The following is a 22,142-nucleotide window of genomic DNA, read 5'->3' on the forward strand; positions in this document are numbered from 1 at the left end:
AGAAAACCTTAATTAGGAAGAAGAAACCATCCCTACTTATTGACATCTTTGGGACTGGTAAGAAGCCTGACCACCTTCACCCTGAAGACAATATGGGTTTTTAAGTCATCCTTACACTTGAGAGCCTCACAGGTCTATGTCCTTATCTACGACCACAGGTTAATGTGGAGAATGACAGATAAGGATTGACAAAGTTAAACAGTTTTTAAATATCAACTCTGATTTTAATTTTTCTATTAAGCAATTTCTTTCTATATAGAGGACAGAGTCAAGGAGAAGTCATTTTTCATACACCATATAACTGTAGGTTCTCAAAAACAGTGCTCTCCTGACTTGGATGCTAAAGGTAGTTTCCCAAAGCATTTGAACTATGTGAGGCTTAGACTGAAAGGATGATTGCGTGGGGTGGGACAAATGCCCAGCTAGAGATTGTAGGTGTATTAGTTACTTCCCTGTCGCTGGGACAAAATGCCAAACTCCCGCAACTTCATGGAGGAGGAGTTTATTTTGTCTCCTGCTTTTCAGAGAATTCAGTCCATGGCTGCCTAGCTCCAAAGCAAAAAAAGCCTGGCAGAGGGATCTGGCACAGAATAGTTGCTCCTCTACAGCAGACAGGAAGCAGAGAGAGGGGAGGAACCAGGGGTAAGATTATCCCCTCCCAGGTCATGGCCTCAGCCACCTGTCCCCTCCAACTAGGCCACATCCCCAAACATGAGACTTCTGGGACGGCCTTTTAGATCTAAACCCTAACAGTAGACATTTGACATGTTGAGAACAATGGTTCAGTAGGGAAATAGTATGAGGAGGAAAATACTGGCTTGACTGGGTCTCCAAAGGGAAATACCAGAATTTTGGATCTCAAGTCTAGAGGAAGGCTAGATCAATGAAGGGACCTGAAACTAAGTGGGAATATACTCGTTAGTACATTAGAAGTTTCTAATCTTGAATGTGTATGTATGTGTTTATTATTAAATAGCTAAAATATACCTATTTAAATGTTTAAAAGCCTCATAAAGACAGTGAAAGTGTCCCTGCAATCACTGCCTTTCAACAACCCAACTCTAATTCTAGAGGAAACGGATGTTACCAGTTTCTTGTATATATATTTTATGCATGTATTTATGTATTTTATGCATATGTTTATTCTCTTCCTTTACCATATAGAGAAAGGGTTTTGAGTCTTCTGTGTTGTTTTTGTTTAGTCACTAAACCAGCTGGAAGTTACGTGCTTTCTCTGGATAAGAAACAAACTCAGACCACCAGAATAGGCCAGAAAGCCAACTTATTTTCCTGAGAGAGTAAAATAAGAAAAAGGGGATAGAATGTGCTGAAAGAATCAATTCATTAAGTTATTGGGATGAGAGTCACTGTTAGTTATCTGTTTTAGTTTGTATTTTGGAAAATATAAAGATACCGTGTCCTGCCTTCTGTTATTAAACATAACCTAAAATAGAGTAGGCATAACTGAATAAGAGAGTCAAAGCTGAATGGCCATATAACCTAAGCAAAGAAGCACCGTCCTTTCAAGCTATGTTAGATTATAGTTTAGGTGAGTTTATCAGATATTATGGTGTAATATTCATTTTCAGACCATCAAGCACTTTATTGCAAAGTTATGTTAAAAAAGAAACAAGTTCTTATTATTTATGGCTGCAAAATGACCAAGTCCCTCTTAAATTCTAACCTCTCAAGGCAAGTAGCTATGTTTTATCTACCTTTGTATTTCCCATTTAGTTTAATGCTTAGAACATGGTAAATGCTCTGTAAATAAGTAGTCGATGAATGACCAAATGAACATATCTATAAATAAATCAACAACTAGACATGGTAGTGCAGGCCTGTAATTTCAGCACTTTGGCAATCTGAGACAGGAGGATTGCAGATTTGAACCTAAACTGGGTAACTTGGTAACCAGAGTGAGACCCTGTCTCAACATAAAAAATAAAAAAGAGGCTACAGATGTAGTTCATTGTGTAGTTCAGTGTTCAATATCCATTATCTAAAAAAAATCCATCAATCACCCAATTCATCAATCAGTGGTTTAATGGCTGCACTTTTTAACAATGAGTATTTCCATTTGTGCTTTAAAATAGAAAAAAGGCATGAACAATCTAGCTTTTAGTACTTTTCTATGGAAACACTTCATGAAATCCAGTGTGGCAATTCTTATGTCATTTTGCTAGATTAAGATGTTAATGAAGAACAATTTATGAGCCTTGAAATTCTTTTCTTTTCCAGTTGCTTTACCTTCACTTTCAAAAAGGGTAAATGAATATCTGTGTATCTGGAATAGAAGACAAATTACAAAAAGAGATTAATTAACCATGTAATAGACATTTTAAAAACATACACTTTAGCACTAAAGAAATTATAAAAACAATCATTTCCAATGTGCTGTATTGGAGGGTTTCAATTTTATTAATTAATTTACTTAAAAGTTGATTCAATCTGCGCAATTACAATCTTAAGCAAAGAACACAGGGAACATAGGCTTTTACATATGAAACAAACTTCAAAAGAATTGTCCATCAAATATTATGGTTTCTGAGGAAAACAAACCATGCTCAGCACAGCTTTGTTATCAGGAGAATTTACGTTTGACATTTTGGAAGCAAGAAAAGCAAATGACTTAAAAAGGTGAGAAGCCAATTCATCATGGTGGCTGACATTTGGAAACTGACGTTATCATTTGCAATTTAAAATTCAGAAATGATAAAGCACAATCAAAGGGTCTTATTGAAATGTAGATACTTCTCTGGGAAAACAACATAATAGTCAAAGTTAATGGCTTTGAATTTAAATGTTTACTCCTCCCCACTTCACATTCAAATTTTTTCAAACAATGAGTTTCTACTTTCTGCACACATAAAATTATGTTTATAAAAGTGACTTTGTATAGAAAGATTAAAAAATCCACTATATGAACTTTCACCATGGTTAAAAGAGTTTTCTTAATGGTATATCATGTGTTTTTTGACCACATGTTTGATTTATTTCTAAATTTGTTTCAAAATGGGGAGAGAAGAAAAAGGAGGCTGGGGAAATGTCAATCAAATGTGTCAAGTTACAGTTAGATAGGAGTAAGATGCTCCAGCGTGCTATTGAACAGTGGGGTGACTGTAGGCAACACTTATGTACTGTACATCTCAAAAAACTGTAAGAAAGAATAGTGAATATTTTCACCATAAAGAAATGAGGGATGATTGAGGAGACAGATATGCTTAACTTGACTTGAACATAAAGATAGATGATAGGAAACAGGGAGATGGACCTTTTGCAAAAGGAAAGGAGATCAAGAGATTGAGGGAAGGAAGAGAGAGAGGAGAGGAAGGGAATGAAAAAAGAATTTAGATGTGTTATGTACATGTACCAACTCCCAAAAATGAATATAATCATTACATACTGCAAGCATCTATTAATAAAAATAAAAATTTAAAAAATTTTTTAAAAAGCAAAAAATGAAATATCACATGGTATCCCATTAATATGTGTAAAGTTTATATATTCATTGCAATAAAAATAAATAATAAAACATTTAAAACCAAGTACAAACTAAAATTTGAAACATTAAAAGTATGAAGCCAGGAGAAAATATGTTCAGTATTACTCTGAGGACTTTGCTTAAGAGATCAATAATAGTTATGAGGTGCTATGTGCTCATGTATAGTTTTTTTTTTGGCTAGGGACTTCCATCTCATAATATCAGGAGGTATTTTCAGTAACATCTCCCTGAGAATATATCAAAATGGAGGAACTCTTCAGAAACTATAATCTCAAAACCCATCGAAAGTAACTCCCTCAGAGACCAGGGCCCAGATTGTCTCTTGGCCCTAAATTCAATCATCCACTTCACTTTTCAACAAGAAAAGTAGCACTAAGATTGAGAAAATGAATGACATCAGTGATTTTTATGCTTACTCCTTTCCTTGTCTGGCACTGACAATTCTGCTCCTTTCTAAATACTGGCTTGCTCTGTGTACTATGCTCAGCTTGCTTGTAGTTACTCTCAGATCAGCAAAGCAAAATATTCTCTTTCGTCTTTCCTTAAAAATACTACAAGAAAAAGTATCCAGTGGTTTGTACAATTGACAACTGCAGCCCATTGCTCCAGGGCAGACTGGGGAAAACTCATATTCTTCTTAACAGAACCCAGAAGGGCCTGTTCATCTACCTGATGGCTGAGGCATGCATTTTATTGCTGCTCTGTGATCTAATTCACAGGAGAGATAGCTGCTGCATTTTCAATTAATTTATAAAAATAGCTGGTTGCACTAGACACCATCTGACGTCAATGGAACATTAAAAAGCAGTGACCAGCCTGCAGAACATTTTGGTTGAGACCATTGTGGCTCGATGTGCAGATACTTAAGCATATCACTTTTTCTTTTGACAAGCAGCCATCTTTTCCTCTTGCAAGGTAATTTTCATCATTAGCAGATATGTGATCGATGTTTATGCTTTTTTTCACTCTGCTATGGTGCATAATCCTATGCAAAAGTTCAGCTGCATTGGAGAAAGCTTTATATTCGGTGAATATGGTGGGAATGGACTTTTGAAAATCTTTGGAAATTTAGTGGTAGATTCTTGTATATTTTCATGCCCACAGACTACCACTTACTGAATTTGTTTCTAATTATAGGCCTTTGTTCTGAAACTTCTAGAGGTGACCTATGCAGGAAGGCACTGGATTCTCAATAGTAACTCAGATAATGCTGTCTCCCACTTAACAAATTCTTTCTGGGATTGAAAGTTCATACCAGCAGCCAGACGTGAATATAAAAATATCAGATAAGAACAGAATTGGGAATCTGAAAAGCCTGAATATTCTACTGTCCCAGAAAAAGATCAACTGGTTCTTCCTTCCAATATGGAGCTCCCCTCCCACTATCAAGCTGAATTGTGCATCTCCTGCTAAAGAATCTGAAGTGATCTTGTTTGGTCACTGTAGCATCATATTATCTTTCTTTTCTGCTCACACTACTCCAGTCTCTAGCTCAGATTTTATCAACACTCTTGCACTTTCACAAAAGAATGCCACCCTGACACCTTTCATTCTATCTCTACTTCATTTTTCACCATACTTCAGTTGTAATCCTCTTCTAAAATACTAGTTTGATTATCATGTTAGTCCCTTGCTTACCAACCATCAATGTCTCACTATGTTAAATCTCCCCCACCTCTATGTCTTTAGCATGGACAGTGTATCTAAAAGTGTACCTTGATTTAGTACAACTGACTCACATGTTTTATATGTTCTTTGGCCTAATAGTCTGATTTTTTAATCTGCATATATGATAATTAACTTTAGAAGGTCTTATAAGATAAATAAGTGAATCTGCTGCTGTAAACGTAAAAGAAAGTAGAGGGAGGGGAAAAAAGAAGGGAATTAAAATGTTATGTACATGTACCAATTCCCTACAGTGAATGTAATCATTATGTACTGCAAACATATGCTAATAAAAATAAATAAAAGATTTAAAAAAATTAAAATAAATATGGCCTAGCCACATAGCAACTAACAACTGTATTTGTATCTTGTTCATTTCTGTATCAATGGGAAATAAGAGAACACCTGGAAGACACTGTTCAATTAAAAAATTAATTCAGTAAAGGAATGAATGAATAACTCTGTTCTATGTTCTTTAGTTGAGACTAAGTTTTAAATGTAGGCTTGGGTGAAAATATTAACTTCTTTATAGCTAAAATGATGAAAATAAGTGAAACACTGGTTTACATTTTTTTTTTTTTTTTTTTTTTTGTAAAATTATCTTCTTATAACCTGCCTTTGTTAAGCTCTTCACAGTTAAAAACAGAATGTACAGGAAGGCAGCAGGCTGTCCTGAGGGCTTCTTAAGATAAGAAGTCCTATGATTCTGAACTTGTGTCAATTAATTGCCTAGGATGTCACACCATTGGAAAGTCAGATTTTGTTCTATTGTTTAAGTGCTTTAATAAATGTGTTTCTATCTTGTCCAGACACATGTTGTAGCTAATCACCAAGACACATCACCAAACAACTGCCAGTGGAAAATGCAGAGCTATCAGATCAAATCAATAAGGATGGCTTAAAGCAACTGCAGGAAGAAGGGACATAGACTTCATATTGTCCAACTTGTTTCAGGCCACTTTGATTGTGTTTTTGGCTTTAATGCATTTACACTAAAGTTGCTATTGGTATTTTAGGACTCCTGGGAAGCAGAATCTTCCTTCTGTCTCCTCTCTTCTCCTCTCCTTTCCTCATTTTTTTTCTTTCTTTCATCTTCAATTTTAATGTAAAGAGCATGAGCTTTGGAGTCATGCAGTTTTGGGTTTAAATTCTACTTACAAACTGAAATGCTGGGATCATTATTATCTTTTGTGAAGACCTGCTTATTCTACTGCAAAGTCACCAATGTTGAAATAAATCATGTGTGTAAAATACCTGGCACATAATAGAATCTAGACAATGTTAGCTTCTCTTCCCACGTATTATGCATTGATTTTTTCCCTTTACTAAACTTTCCTGAACTCCTTTGTCTTGATCTTCTTGGTCTATGAGACCCTTGGTGACTTTCATTAATTTTCAGGATATTGACCAGCAAGAATATTGGTTTGTAAATTCTCCAGAATTTCACAAATGAGAAAAATTTAAAAATTTTTAAAGTGTGTTTTCATTTGCACTTCTCAAATTACCAGTGATGTTGAATATTTTTTCATATTTTTATTTTCTGTTTCTACTTCTTTGTCTGAGAAATGTCTGTTCATTTCAGATGCCCATTTTTGGATTGGGTCTTTAAATTGGGAGGTCTGATTTTTTAAAGTTCTTAATATATTCTAGATAGTAGACCTTTATCTGAGAAACAGCTGGTAAAATTTTTTCCCCACATTGTGGGTTGTGTCATTCCTCTGTTGGTGGTTTCTCTTGCTATGCAGAAGCTTTTTAATAAGATGAGATCCCAGTTGTTGATTTTTTGTGCTAGTTCACAGGTGACTGAGGTTTTGTTCATGAAATCTTTTCCTACACCAAAATTTTAAAGCATGTTTGTACATAGTCAAAAAATCTATTTCTCTGTGTTTATTGAGGAAGGGTCTATTTTTCACTGACTAGAGATTTTGGAATTTTTCTTCAATATGTTATGCTCACAGCTGATTATTTTCTAGTTAGATATTGTGAGATAATGTAGCTGAGCCACTCTAGAATTTATTAGTTTCATAAAGAGATACAATTGTAGTGGGAAGGGAGGCAAATAGTTCAAAGAAAGGCAATAAAATATGTCTTACAGAAAAGATCACTGGATCTTCAGTCAAAAGACCTAGTTTAAAAATCATTCTTTGAACATTAACTATGTAAACATGAACAAATCATTTAAAACTCCTCTCAGTTCTTTTATTTATAAAATTGGGTGTACTTTGTATTGGGCTTTTTTGAAAATTAACTGAGTTTGTGCATGTGTAAAATTCTTTTAACAGGGAAAGCATTATAAACATTGTACTTTACTTTTCTCACAAGAGAAGGAAAAGTGTAGTTTCCAATTCAAAGGTATTTTTTTGCACATGGAAAAGGGGACTATGCATCTCTTATGGTTTTCATGTAAAATGTCCTCCAAAAGTGTTCTGTGTTTGGAGGTGGAGCTTTTGGAAAGTGACAGATCATGGGAGCATTATGTTCATCAGTGGATTAATCCACAAATAAGTTCATAGCTGAATGTGCTCTTAGGAGGTGGAACTTTGTCATAACCAGCTGGTCACTGGAGACGTGACCTGAAAATGGTGTATTCTTGTCCCTGGCTTCTCCATTTTCTCTCTGCTTCCTGGCTCCTATAGGGTAAGAAGCTATCCTCTGCCAGCCTTTTCTACTATGCCAGCTGACTTTGTACTGAATTACTGGAACTGTGAGCCAAAATGAACTCCTCCTTTAAATTACAGGTATTGGGTATTTTGCCCGCATGATGGGAAAGTGATCTGCGAAGGAACATAATGATGCATAGTCAAATAGAAGCAGGGGGAGAGGAAGAATGGCAACTTTTTTTTCAGTCCTTAGAATTTTCTGGGGCATGGAAATTCTAACTTATTCTTATCTAGTGAATTGCTTTCTTGATATTCCTTTAGTAAAGGAAGATAACTTTGGATGCATCCTTCATCACTACAATATCTAGTCTAGTAGATCAACTTTGTCTAGTAGATCAACTTTGGTTCTTTTTCTCATGCAGGAATTCTAAACAAGAAAAGAGGCTTTGCCCCACTTTCACTCCCAGAACAGATCTATCATCTATTGGGCCCTTGGGATTGGATAAAAATGAATAAGTTGGTGCTAAAGAGATTTTTAAGTGATAGAAACACAGCCACTCTTATCCTTATGGAACACAGTGGAATAGACTGGGTAATCATTTGCCTCTCCGTGTTCTGCTGACTCCACTGAATTCTACTGTTCTGGTTACCATTTAGCATTTGTAATTAGGGTAGATGAGATATGGATAGTTCTTAGAATGAAAGAAACCCAGAAACTGAAAAGATGATAGATAATTACTGCATTGTCTCTACTCTCCTCTTAACTTCAACATGTATTCACTCATTCTTACTATTGATAGATGAATTTGCTTTCAATTTCATGGAGTAAAACACTGGCAATCAGAAAAGAAGGTCCACTTTTCTCACATCAGTTACCTACCTACCAATTAGCATCTGCACCCTTATAGTCTGCCACTCTCTTGTAGATGAGATATCTCCATTCCTAGCAAAGGTAGCCTCTTCAGTTTTCTATAAGATCCCATCCCTGCATTCTCAGGGATATTGTCCAAGAAAAACTCCTTTCAAGAGTCATCATTTTCCTTCCTGTTGAATTATTTCCATCAGTCTACTTATGAGTTAATTTTTTTATAAGTAATGCCAGGATATTCATTCATGTATATGCATGTATCTTCTTGCATATGTGTATTTCTGAATAATAGGTTTCTAGAAATAAACTGTTGAGTAGAGCATGTGTATAGTACATGCTTTATTTTTTTTCCTTGGTGTGTTTTTTATATCGTTTTTATTAGTACATTTGTAAACAATTTCAAATAAACCCTCTCTTTATCTTGTCTTTCCTCATAGTTATAGCTCCATTTCTTTGCTCTCTTCTAACAGTAGAATGCTTCAAAAACATGGCATAGATCAACTACCTGTAATTCTTTCTCTCCTATTCTCGCTTAAATGCATTCAAGTCATGTTCCTGTTTCTACCATTCCAATAAAAGTACAAATTATCAACAATGATTTCCACTCCCTAAATCCAAGTCAAATTTTCAATACTTATTTTACTTGTTCTCTTAGTAATATTTACACAATAAATTGCTTATTTTTTTCATTTCTTGCTTTTTGTTTTGCTTTCTTTTTGATGTGCATTTTCATCATCCTCTTTGACTATCCTCAGCCTTCTTGCTGCTTCCTCTCTTTCTTAAATTTTTTATTCCCCTACTTCCCTCTATACCTACCTTTCTTTCTTTCTTTCTTTCTTTCTTTCTTTCTTTTCTTTCTCTCATTCTTTCTCTCCTTCCTTTCTTCTTTCTTTCTTTTCCTCTTTGCTTCTTTTTTCTTTCCTTCACTGAGATATAATACCCAACACCTGCAATTAAAGGAGGAAAGATTTATTTTGCCTCACAGCTTTTAGAGGTTTCAATCCTTGGTCCCTGGCTGCAACGCAGAAACAGCATAGAAGAAAGGCCTGCTGTGGAGGAAAGCTCTGCATATCTTGGCTTCCAGGAAACAGAGAGAGTAGAGGGAAGAACCAGAAGGTGAGATATACTGGGGCTAGGGAATAAATGCCCATGGGGTAAACTCCATCCAATGCTAGAAAGGATCACATAGCCATGCGCTCAGTGACCTGCCTCTTCTGACCAGGTTCTGCCTCCAACAGCACACTTAGCTCTGAGCACTTTTGTGGATTAATCCACTAATAAGCACAGTACCCCCATGATCCAAGTACCTCTAAAAGCTCCAAATCTGAACATAGGAGGATTTGGGGGGACATTCTAAATCTAAATCATAACAGTCTCTGTTTTCCTAATTTTTATGTTAGTGTAGCAGGGCTTGGGATTTGGTCTTCTTTAAAGATACTAATTTTTTGGGGGGTCATTTCATTTAGTCTTATGGCTTTAAATTCAATGGCACTTTAACAATTACCAACCTGGACTCTTCCCTTGAAATTCAAACACATATACATATATAACTTTTTTTTTGTGGTGTCTCCTCTTGGAGTTTAATGGATACATTGAATTTAACAAATCCAATGGAAAATTCTCAACTTATTCTACTCTTTCCTTATCTTTCTCTTTTCAGTTCATATCAAATCAAGTTTTCATTTGAACCATTCTTTCTTCTTTGTCTCTTATACCATCAAGACATTTCTGATAAATTTAACTTCAAAATACAATCAGAATTGATCACATATTTTCTCTTCTGTGATTACTGTCCCAAACCACCATCATTTAATACCAGAATCGTTAAAGAAGATTTCTAATTGATTTTCCACTTCTACCCTTGTTCCTTTTTACTTTCCTGTTAGGAGTGTGGAGAGTCATCTGTTAAATTATCATTCAGATCATGTTCATAATTCCCCACCTCAATCAGAATCATAGCCAATGTTTTTATTTTCTGGAGAAGGGGAGATGAAACCCAGGGTTTTGCACATGCTAAGCAAATGCTCTACTATTGAGTTACATCATCAGTCCAAAGCTATTTTAATGTCAATAAAGCCTTTATATAGTTTGTCCTCTATGGCATACAGACTGCATTTCCTTTTATTCTTCTCCTTACTCTATTTGGTCTTATCACAATGGATTTCTTGCTGTACCTTAGTTTACCAATCACTCATCTATTTGAGGAATTTGCATTTCTTTTCCTTTTACTGCACAACTTGGGCTACCCAGAGAAACAGTATAGAACATATACTGTGGGCCGGGTATTTAGCTCAGTGGTTCTGCTGCCTGCCTTGCAAGCACAAGGACCTGAGTTTGATCCCCGGTACCAAAAAAAAAAAAAAAAAAAAAAAAAAAGAACATATGCTGTGTTTTCAGGGATTCCAAACCCAGGTAACAAATGTGAAAGACAAGAGTGAGTGATGCAGGGAATGTGGGAAAACCTAGGCAAGAACACTTTATGAGCTGGCTTCTAGTTAGTGCAAATAGCTGTTCAATTTACTGGATGGTATCCTTATGTGTCTCTGGGGGAATATAAAGAAGAGAATTCATCCACATCATCCTTTCTTGCATTAGTTGAAGTTTTCCCCCATGGACATTAATCCCCTTGTATTTCCAACTTTCATATGAATGGGTTGAAGTGTCAAGGATCTGCAATACTATCAACAGGCAGTCCTGGGGTAGAAGAAAAGAAATGAAATTAGTCAGAGCCCATATATAACTGAAAAAAGACATAGATGAGGCCAAGAGGATTTCAGAGATGCATATGAGATGTCTGGGAAACTTTTCCTGGAGTGTTCTTCTCCACATGTTCATAGGGCTGACTTTATTTTTGAGCAAAAGTATTTTTCATTTAAATGTCATTTTTCCAGTGAGAACTTTCCTTAAACTCCCTTTAAAAATTATAATCACCTATATTTTTCCTATCTCCATTCTTCATTTTATTTTTCCTATATCACCTTTTAATATTCCATAAGTTTACTTATTTTATTTATCCCAACCTTCCTCAGTAGAGTTTAGGTTATGCTTTTGGTCTGTTTCAGTCATAGTTATATCCCCAGCCTAGTACATACTATACACTCAATATGTATTTGGTTAATGTACTATTCATAAGATGTTTTAAAATGAACACAGTGAGCTTTCATGACATGCTTTGGATTAACTTATGGAACATTCTACTACATGGATAGATTATGTATTTATCTAGCCAAACAATCAAATATTCTAAATATTGAAAAATAAGGTTTAGTAATTTCTAAGTGTGTCCTAAAGTAAATGCAGTACTGAATAAGAAGATTCAATAATATCCATTGGTCATCGAGCATTTATTTGTACAGCTTCTTTATTCTTCTAAGTTCCATTTTAGTAATTTTCTTTTTTGATCCACTTCACTAATTCTCTGTGGAAATAATCGCAAAGGTTGTCAACAAGCTCATTCTTTGTTCTGCCCTTTTCCAGATGTCAACAGTGGGTCCTTATGAGTCAGGAAGTAATAATAGAAGAAGATTCCTGAACCCAAGGTTCTGAGTGGAATTGAATGTGGATAAAATAAGGTAAAATGAAAAAAACTGTTATGGTTAAAGACCTAGAAGCATACATGATGAGCATCATAAATTATACTGTATTAAAATAATTATTAATATTATTCTAATTTTTTAACAAACAATAATATTCTTGGTGATTATGGTTGAAAGGAGGCCAAATAGTAGCAACAATATGACTATTATATACAGGTTTAAATTTTACATATTTGGCACTGATATTTTCTTTTCAAAGAATTAGATGGTATGGATGAGTCACTGAGGTATGTCTGCAACTTGGTTCAGCCATTTATTAGCTTTTATGGACTTGAACGATCTTTTAAACTAAGACTTGTAAAACCTCTGCTCACACTTAAGCTCAAAAGATAAATATTTGGGGGCTGGGGATTTAGCTCAGTGGTTTTGATGCCTGCTGCGCAAGCACAAGGACCCGAGTGAGATCCCCAGTACTACAAAAAAAAAAAAAGATAAATATTTGGCAAATAAATAAGATTATATAATGAAAACAAAAATAAAAAGTGATAGGTCTCTTTAATGTTAATATTTATCAAAAAGTAACAAATGTAAAATAAATGGTAAAAATATCATGAGGTAAGGAAGAAGAGTAGATAAGACTTTACAATTACAATAATTCTATATAATGATGTATTCAATGTTGAAGATAAGAAGCACTGCAATAGGCTAAGAACTTAAGGTCACTATGGTGAAGTGTTATGCAAATAGCAGAAATTAGATGACATATTTGGCTTCTAATATTATAGCATTCTCTTAACACTCATATAATTTAGAGCAATTCTCTTTTCTCCAAAAAATGTTATGGTCCTGTCTAAAATCTCATTAAATAGTGGAGGAGTAAATGAACTTGGTTCACAAACTTAGAAATTAATTGGTAATCAGATCTGCCAGTTATAAATTTATTGTCTCAGTTCCACATTAAATTACAATACCTGCCTTGTGAAAATACTGCTGAGCCTTTTAAGTAGATTTCCTTTGTCATAAAGGAGAATGTTAAGCTTTACCAATGGAGGACTTTGGAGGAAAATTCAAGGAAGAAGGTGTCATTTTCTTCCTGATTTCACTTTGTTCTTGCTGGGCTCCCACAGCATGGTTTCTTTAGTACTGGAACTCCCAATGCTCTGTTTCTCCAGTGCCTTGGTCCCTGTTTCTACAATATCTGTGCTATTGAGAAGCATCCTCAGGCAAGCAGCTTCTCTCATGATCCCTTAGGTGGTTTTGCATCAGAGCATCCCCAAAGGGGCACATCCTCGATGAGATTTCTCCTGAACCTACTTGTGGAGCATTGCATTGGATTCTGAGGCATGACATCTCCCTCTGGACAGCTTTCTCCAGATGGCAGATTGCCATCAAGTTCTACTGGGCCACAGTTGTCCCCTCCCCAGTGAAGTGTGGATCTCAGCCCTGGAAGAAAGTCTTCTTTGAATGTTCTACCTCAACCCTAGGGATGGGGATTATTCTTTATTTCTGCAATTCCTAAATTCTTTGTAGTTCTAGTTTTCCTTACATGATGTTACCCAGTACTCTGCCACTTCAATCCTGTTAGAATTTATATATGTGTGTGTGTGTGTTAAACTTCCCTTGTTCTAATTTCTGTGTGGTTTCTGTCTCTATTGTCTGCTCTAGATAGACACACCAGTGTCTATTATTATCTACACAGGACAATGAGACAACAAACCTGTTCTAGCTGGATTTCATTCTCTACATTTGTTAACACAAGGCTAATTCTATTATCTCTTGAAATAAAGCATTTAAAAATGGTTAAAAAATAAAAAGGATATTGATGATGTAAATATTCTACCCCAAGAAGTCTACAGAGAAATATAATGAAGGAGAAGTTGCAGGAAAAAATACATACTATTTAAAAGAGAGTGTGCTAAAAACATTAATTTTTAAAGTTACATAAAAATGTGAGAATGTTGTGTGTGGTGCCCAAGTCTTGCATTTCTTTGTTACTTTGTTGGCATTGTAAGAAAAAAATGTTCCAATGGATTATTATATACTAAGAATTTGAATTTTATTTTATATTATTTTTAACCTAAATTAACTTCACTGAATAGCTTACTGAGTGGTAAATGGATCTATCAACAGAAAATTGATTATATATTATTATTTTGTGATGAATACTGAATACTCCAGAATTTATTTCAGGTATGTATCAATTTTAGTAGTTGGATAGTGACACCTTCCCCTGCTGTTGTTTTCAGCTCTCAAGAGGGTTACCACAAATCTAAAAACCTAATACAATTTTTGTACTAGTTATTGGGAATTCACTGGTAAGTAAGACAAAAACTATTCCTGTGCTCATGGTACTGCTGGCCATTTTCTGGTATTTGTAGTATGAGCTGAAAAACTTCTTTATTACACAGTAAATTTTTGACAAATTTACATAGCATATTTTTGCCTTGGAAGACCCTTTCTTCCAAGGCTTCATACATCGCAGCTGCTGAAATGGCAAAGTTTGGAAATATAGCCCTGGAGGGATACTTTTGATGGGACCATGAAACCTACCTTTAAAAAAATTTTTTTAGCAAAATCCTATATAAAGTCCTATGTACTTCCTAAATCTTAATGCACACATCCTAAATACAATCTGTATTTACCTACCTTCCAAAGTCAGAAAGGCTATATCTTGGTTATCAGGTAGATTTAGTTCAGCCGGCAATTTCAACAGTGACCCAAGGATTCAGATGATGCCTTCTGGATCTCCTGCAATTAGTGCTGACAGGAGAGAAATGCTTTGGTGTAATTTTTCTCCTATTGTCAAACCATTAATTTGACTGTATTAGCAGCACCTACTTTTAAAAAATTCTCTTACAGGGCCAAGGATTTAACTCAGTGACACCACACCTGCCTTGTAAGTGCAAGGTCCTGAGTTCAATCCCAGATACTAAAAAAAAAAAAAAAAAAAAAAAAAATCGCTTAGAATTGCCTGTACTTTCCCTCACAGCAGTGACTATAGTCAGTATTTAATTCAGACTAAGGGCCATACCTAACATTCTCTCCTATATTATATATCTTAAGGGTTTTTATTGCTTTTCATTTCATATGAACAATTGGCTTTATTTTTGTATCCTTGACAGTTTTTTAGTATAATGTCAATTTTGATCAAGGCTATTTGGAGTCCTATATGCCTCACTTATCTGTATGTCAAGTTCTTTTCCCCTGCTTGGGAAGTTTTCTGCCATGATTTCTGTGAAGAGATTTTTTATGTCATCTGAACTCTCTCCTGTTTCTTCATTGACTCCAATCAGTCTTATGTTATTCTTCTTTGCATCATCTAGCAGCTGCTGGATTGATTTCTCATGTTCCCTTATAATTTTGAAGCAATTTTTCTTTTCCTGGTCACTAATTGCAATCTTATCTTCTATATCTGAAATTCTGTCCTCTCATTGGCTCATTCTGCTGTGTAGACTTTCAATGGAGTTTTTCATGTCCTGGAAATCTATTTGCATCTGTTTTATGGATTCCATTTGTTTCCTATGTTGGGATTCCATCATGTTCCTGAGCTCCTCTCTAGATTTATGAATCATGTCTTGCACTAGGGGCACAATTTCTCCTGTTATGTGAGAAATTATTTCTGATTTCATTTTTTCCAGATCCCCTTTTGTTGCCAGTTCAGTGGGTCCAGGTGGTTGAGTATCAGAGTGTTCCATCTCATTTCCCTTTGGGGTTGCTGTAGGTGATCTGGAAGTCTGGTTTTGAGACTTATTTATGGGTTTTCTCGTTTTGACTGGGGGAGGTGGCTGTTGGCCCCTGCACGGATTACCTCCTCTGAGCTGGGAGAGGTGAGACAGGGGCCAGGAGCAGCAGTAGAGATGGTGGCCCAAAAGCCCTTTCCTGTGGGCTGGGAGCAGCGGGAGGGATGGTGGCTGGGAAGCCCCTTCCTCTGGTCCAGGAGCAGTGAGATGGTGGCTCAGAAGCCCCTACCTCTGGGCCGGGAGCAGTAGGAGGGATGGTGGCTGGGAAGCCCCTTCCTCTGGGCCAGGAGCTGCAGGACAGAAGGTGGCCCAAAAGCTCTTTCCTCTGGGCTGGGAGCAGCAGGAGGGATGGTGGCCGGGAAGTCCCTTCCTCTGGACCAGGAGCAGTGGGACAGTGGCTCAGAAGCCCCTACCTCTGGGCTGGGAGCAGCGGGACTCAGTACCGTGGTGTGGTGGTCTGGTGTCCTCTGCATCTTTGTAGTGTGGAACCAGGTGGCTGTACAGAGGAGCCGGGGCGGGGGGGGAGGTGTGCGTCCAGCAGGCTGATTCGGCATGTTCTTCGCTACTCACGACCTTGGTAGGGAGTGGGCACACCTGCCTGTCTGCAGGGGGGCTGATTTGGCATGTTCCACGGGACTCGGGACCTCCATAATGTCAACTTTGAATGAAGACTTACTCTATTATATGAATAAGTGCAAGATGTAGATTTTTATAGTTTTCCATTCTAACTTCATAATAAAAAATTTGTTCCTGGAGTATGAATAATACTTTGAAAACATAATTTTCCAGGTGAGAAGAACATATTTAAAATATATTTTAAAATGATTCCAAGGAAAGTGTATATGGAAGTTGCTTCTAATATTTTTGCAATTTTTCTATAAGTTTGAAATATTTAAAACAAAAATATACAAAATAAAGGCCTACTTAATATTAGCTTTTTACTTTTCCTCTTGTTTGAGATTCACATTCAGAAGTGAAGCCAAAGCAGTCAAGTCAAACCTAGTGAGTAAATAAATACGGTAGCCGCTTATGTGGCGTGACTTCAAAGGTGTTGGGAATCTTTGTAGAGGATTTGCTCTTTGTGCCTGCTTGACTACAGTACATTCTCACATCTTCTAGCAGCAGAGCTTCAATTGTCCTTTTCAAGCCACCATTGCCCAATTCTCAGTGCATGATGGAGTGGGGCTGCCATAAGAAAACAGCATACAGTCCTGTGGAGGACTGGTTCTGGGACCCCTGTGGATCCCGAGCCTTCAGTCACTCATCTGCTATATAAAACAGTGTAGTATTTGTGTGTAAGGTACAACTATCCTCGTGTATACTTTAGAACATCTCTACATTGCCTAGAATACCTAAGACAATGTAAATTCTATGTAAATAGCTGCTATACTACATCATTTAGGGAATGATGGCAAGAACAACTCTGAATGCTCAGTACAGATGCATTTCTTTTAGTCAAATTTTATTTTGCTTAAATTCTTTTATTGTTACATTCTAGGTATACAGTATGTTTACATTTATCATTAGGTTCTTGTACCTGTACATGATAAATCTTAGTTCTTATTTTTTCCCCATTACCTGTGCGCGCTTCACCCCCTCCACCCTTCCCTATTTACATAGACTTTGTTTCCATTTTTTTTTTTCTCATAATTTTTCCTTTCCCTTCTTTCTTTTCCCCTTCCCCTCCCACTTTACCTACACCTTTGGACCTTTTCCTCCTATTTCAAATTATCAATTATTCATTTTAATCATTTTAATCCTTATTTACACTTTCAGTTTCTCACACTAGAGAAACTATTTGGTATTTACACGTGTGTCCTATTTACTTCACTTAAGAGTATGGTGGTCAAATATTTTTTATGGATGGTTGGTTAAGTCCATGGATATGGAACCTACAAAAGCCAGAACGTACAGATGCAGGAATCAAAAGAGATGGCAGGCTGACTGTGTTCTATTCTCATGCGCAGTGCTGCTTTGAGAACTTGGCTTTGGGCCCCCAAAAGACCGATGAGTCTTGATTTTATTTGTAGGTTGAAACTGTTGGAAAAAGTAATTTTAGTCATCTTGCTTCAGTATGGAAAGATTATACTTAAATATAGTCAGTGCAGAGGAAAATAAGACTTAACAACAGAGAAAAATCAAGCCTTGATGATATTATTTGTGGCTCCAGATTTGGTTAGCCCCAAGCTGCTTCTCCTTTAGTTTCAATTAGTTTGAAGAGTACTCCACCCTGCCCCATCCCCGCCACTCTGTTTCTGCTTAAAATAATTCCAGTTGGATTTCTGTCACTTGGAAACCAAGCACATTAAATTCAGCTTGACTGGGAAGGTGAAATCAGAATGGTCATTCATCAAGTAGGAAGAATAAACAGACATAAGTGAAGACCACTCTGCAAAGTTAGACGAAAACATTCTCACAAGGTCACATAAGAGCTCTAAGATGTCATAATAACCCCTTTCTTGAGTGAATGTGTCTGTTTGAAATTCTGTCAGTAAGAATAAAACCTCTCACTCTCATGTGCAGAATTTAAGTCACTTTGACACAGAGAGGCAGGCTTGATTCACTCCCCAGAATCAGTGCTTCCAATGAGGATTTCTGCAAGCAGCATTCACCAACCTTTACGCTGTAGCACAAATGAAGCAGAATTTTGAGTCTGCTTTACAGTCCAGATCTGATTTGGCCCATTTGCACAGTCCCTTTGAGTCTATCAAAATATTGTTTTGTTTACATTTCCACTTGCAATACTCTTGTACATAGCAATTTATGTTTTCTGTTGGTGACTACAAGTAGTTGCTAGTGGTTTTAGGTTGAGTAGTCTTAGAAAACAAATGCGTTTTTAATTACCATATTACAGCCTTCTTCCCTACAATAATTTCTCTACTCAAGTTTATTTCGTAAATAAAGATCTGGTCATTTTTTCACACCTCAAGTCAATTTATGTTGAAGTTTAGATTTTGAAGCAAATGTTTTAAAATTGACCTCCATAATTCAGCTACTCAAAGAAGGGTCCCCAAGTAACATTACATCATTGGGAACTTGTTTTAAAGAATCTGGAGCTCTATCCCTAACTTGTTGAATCAGAATTGACTTAATTGAGATCACCAGGTAATTGTATGCACAGTAAAGTTTGAAAAGTACTGCTCTATGGAGTCACAGGAGTTTTCATAGGGCTCCTTTGAGGCAGGTAAAGGGAACACAAAGCTGTTGGGCTTTCCCTTATGAAAGCCATCTTGTAACACTGCTTTGTGAATTTCACTTGTCTGTAAATTCTTATAAAAGTAAACAAAAATTTAAGTAACTTCTATTTCAAGCCACATTAATACTTCATTGTGAATGAACTCATTAAATCATGTGCCAGAAAACAAGTTTTGTTTGGATCAGGTAAAGAAGAATCCTGCTAAGGAAAAGCTAGGAACCTGAACATAAATTCAATATTTTTATCATTTTCCCATCTGTATGGAGAGAGCTTTTGGCAGAAGCATCTGATTCTTTTAGACAACCTGCACCATAGGTCTTCAAATGAACCTGGATAACAGAATCAGGAGGGAGTCTCTCAGAGGTCTATTTGTATACACAGCAAGGAACCTACTAGAAAACTGTCTTGAAAGTGGATTAGTTTGCTAAAGGGGCTGTGGGAAGGTGAAGCCTAGTTCTGGGGGCTAGATGGCTAGGGGTGCTACCTGGAAGGATATAGCTTTATCCTTCCTCCCTTGATCTTTCTTTCTGCTTCCTGCTGCTGTGTTATAAGCTGTTTTTCCTCTGCCCTGCCACCCTGCCTTGGAGATAGCTGACCATAGACTGAAACCTCTACAAACTGTGAGCCAAAAGAAATCTTTCCTTCTTTAAATTCTGGGTGTTGAGTAATCTGTCTCAGCAATGATAAAATAACTAAGACAAATGGGCATGGAAACGAAAGAACACCAGCAGCCAATAGTCGGAAGAGGACACGGAAGTTTACATTAAGTCTATAGGAAACATCATCTGAGTACTAAGGAGAGTGTGGAGGAGAGAGATAGTCTTCCAAAGGGGTGTGAGAGCAGAGGTCTTTGGGGGAAGCAGAAGGAATCTGTGGAATTGTAGTGACCATAATTTTGCAACACCTCATGTATCCATAAGGAAATGAGGGATGAGAAAATTTAACAAAATATTTTGCTGAAATTCAAAATGTAATTTCCTATTCCATGCTTTTTCACCTCTTTTTAAGTAGATTCATTATAAACCAAACTTCTGTGGATGAATATTCTTCACATAAATTTATGTGACTTTACAGTTGAGAGAGAGTATTTCTAACCTTGGAGAGACCACTGTGCACTGTATTCCCACCCCACAATTCTCTCATGTTCTCAGTATTTCTCCAAGAAATATAAGAAGTAAAGGATACAGTCATATTAGTTTTTTTTAACACTCATCACTACCTAACAGTTCTTAACACCTGCATGGTCTTTATCAGGCACTTGTCCACAGTTTGATTAGGACACAACCAGATGCAATTTCATTTCATTGTTTTCAAACATGTTTTAATACTTGATGTGCCCTGGGAATACAAAAATAGCTGAGATGTGCCTCTCACCATCAATGTTTTAAGTTAAAGATTTTTGTTGTTCAAAATGAAAGAACACAGTTTAATAATATCTGAGTGGTGGTTATATTGAAACAAAAGACTTTTGTTTAATTATTTCTCTGAAAACCTCAGAAGTTCAAACTTCATGTCCCTATGAGTAGAAAAGGGTTTGTGGAGAATAAGAATCTGAAAGGTGTGCAAAAATACTGCCAGCATTGGGACTCTTGACAACTCTTCTTGTCCCTTATGAAAGTAAGGCCCACTTTCTACAATTTTAATGTAGTTTGAAAGTGCTTCTCCTTGGCCTAATAACTCCAGATGTTTCCAGGAAGTTTCTATTCACAGGACTTAAGGTTAAACATGGTAGCTTCATGACAGTTAGGTTCACTTCCCTCTACATAATTCCAGTGTGAACATTATTATGGTTTAATACTGGGGACATATATTGAACCCCATGTTGAGAGTCAATGTTGAAATCTGCCATGACATAGAATTTCTTTCCACCTAAAAAGGAGGTTTCCTTCAGTTCTAGATTATGTTGTTACTCTGTTGATCCAGGCAGCATCCTCTTTACCTCATGGAGTCTGCTTACCTGAAATGTCGATGTCTACTTTTTAATATCTCAGCATGGCCTGCTACTCCTTCGGATTGAAAGCAGTTTCATCTGAATTCTGAGGATGAGGAGATGAAGAAGGGATAGAAACTCTGATTTTGCTGTTCAGAGCTACAGGTAGGAAATGGCAGCCACACTTGCACAGCGAGCCGTATACACAATGGCAGAGTTTAAGCCAAGAAATGAGAAGGAATCCATTTTTTATTACCTGTTGCCAACACTAACTTGTTTCCAATTACATAGTTTTAGAAATTTCACCTTTCTTCTCAGGCTTTTAGGAATACCTCATTTGAACAATTTATTATCTGGAGATATTACTTTGAAAAGGCTACTGAAAATAAATACTTATTTTGTTTTGTTTTTTTGTACCAGGGATCGAACTCGGGGCCTTGCACTTGGAGAGTCAGGTGGTGGAACCACTGAGCTAAACCTCCGGCCCTAATAAATACTTATTTACTTCTCTTAAGGAGAGAAGTAGTAATAATGTTAGATCTACTAAGACATCACTGAAAAAGATGTACTTCATCCATTTTTCTAAGTCACTCTTTAGAAATGTTTTGTGCTTCACAGCAAGCCTGCCACACAGTAATGGCAAATGTTTGCTGAATGAAATTATAGAAATCTGATGTTAGGACACAAAGATATAATCAGGTTAACATTATTTCCAGACATATAGTTATTCATAAGTTTAAAAATCATTATGGCTTTTTAATTTAAATCATTGAATGTCACGTAGAAGCTTTTGGGGACCTTATGTCCAAGTTCAATGCCAAAGATAATCTTGAACCATTTTAAATTTGCTACAGTCTTTATAATATTGGGAAATGCTTAAATTTTATGTTAAAGCATGATTTGAACTCCAGCAGATAGGATTTATTTGGTGCAATAAAAGGCAATTTCACTTCTGAAATAATGTCTCAAGCATCATCAGTCCAGGGATGACTCAGAAAAAGGAGATTTTCTTCACCCTAACATTTAACTTGGGATGGTATTTTATAATAATAATATAGTATGTTAGCACAGAACTGTTACACTGATATTAGCCTTATTTGTGATA

General features: G+C 36.3%; 1 long non-coding RNA gene across 6 annotated transcripts in view; it reads left to right on the forward strand.

Annotated features, from left to right (window-relative positions):
- LOC110350098 (uncharacterized) overlaps nucleotides 1-22,142 on the forward strand; it is a 147,176-nt gene that overhangs the window by 59,525 nt on the left and 65,509 nt on the right. For 2 of the 6 annotated variants that reach the window (XR_015442252.1, XR_015442250.1), the window contains 2 exons: nucleotides 12,113-12,207; nucleotides 21,031-21,202. This is a non-coding gene — a long non-coding RNA (uncharacterized LOC110350098). The remainder of the gene's footprint in view (nucleotides 1-12,112; nucleotides 12,208-21,030; nucleotides 21,203-22,142) is intronic. The other 4 variants (XR_015442255.1, XR_015442254.1, XR_015442253.1 and 1 more) reach the window with 2 other exon arrangements.

Source organism: Heterocephalus glaber, unplaced genomic scaffold (genome assembly GCF_053883595.1).
Source record: "Heterocephalus glaber isolate CG9 unplaced genomic scaffold, H.glaber_assembly_v1.0 deba00001538, whole genome shotgun sequence".
Taxonomy (NCBI): domain Eukaryota; kingdom Metazoa; phylum Chordata; class Mammalia; order Rodentia; family Bathyergidae; genus Heterocephalus; species Heterocephalus glaber.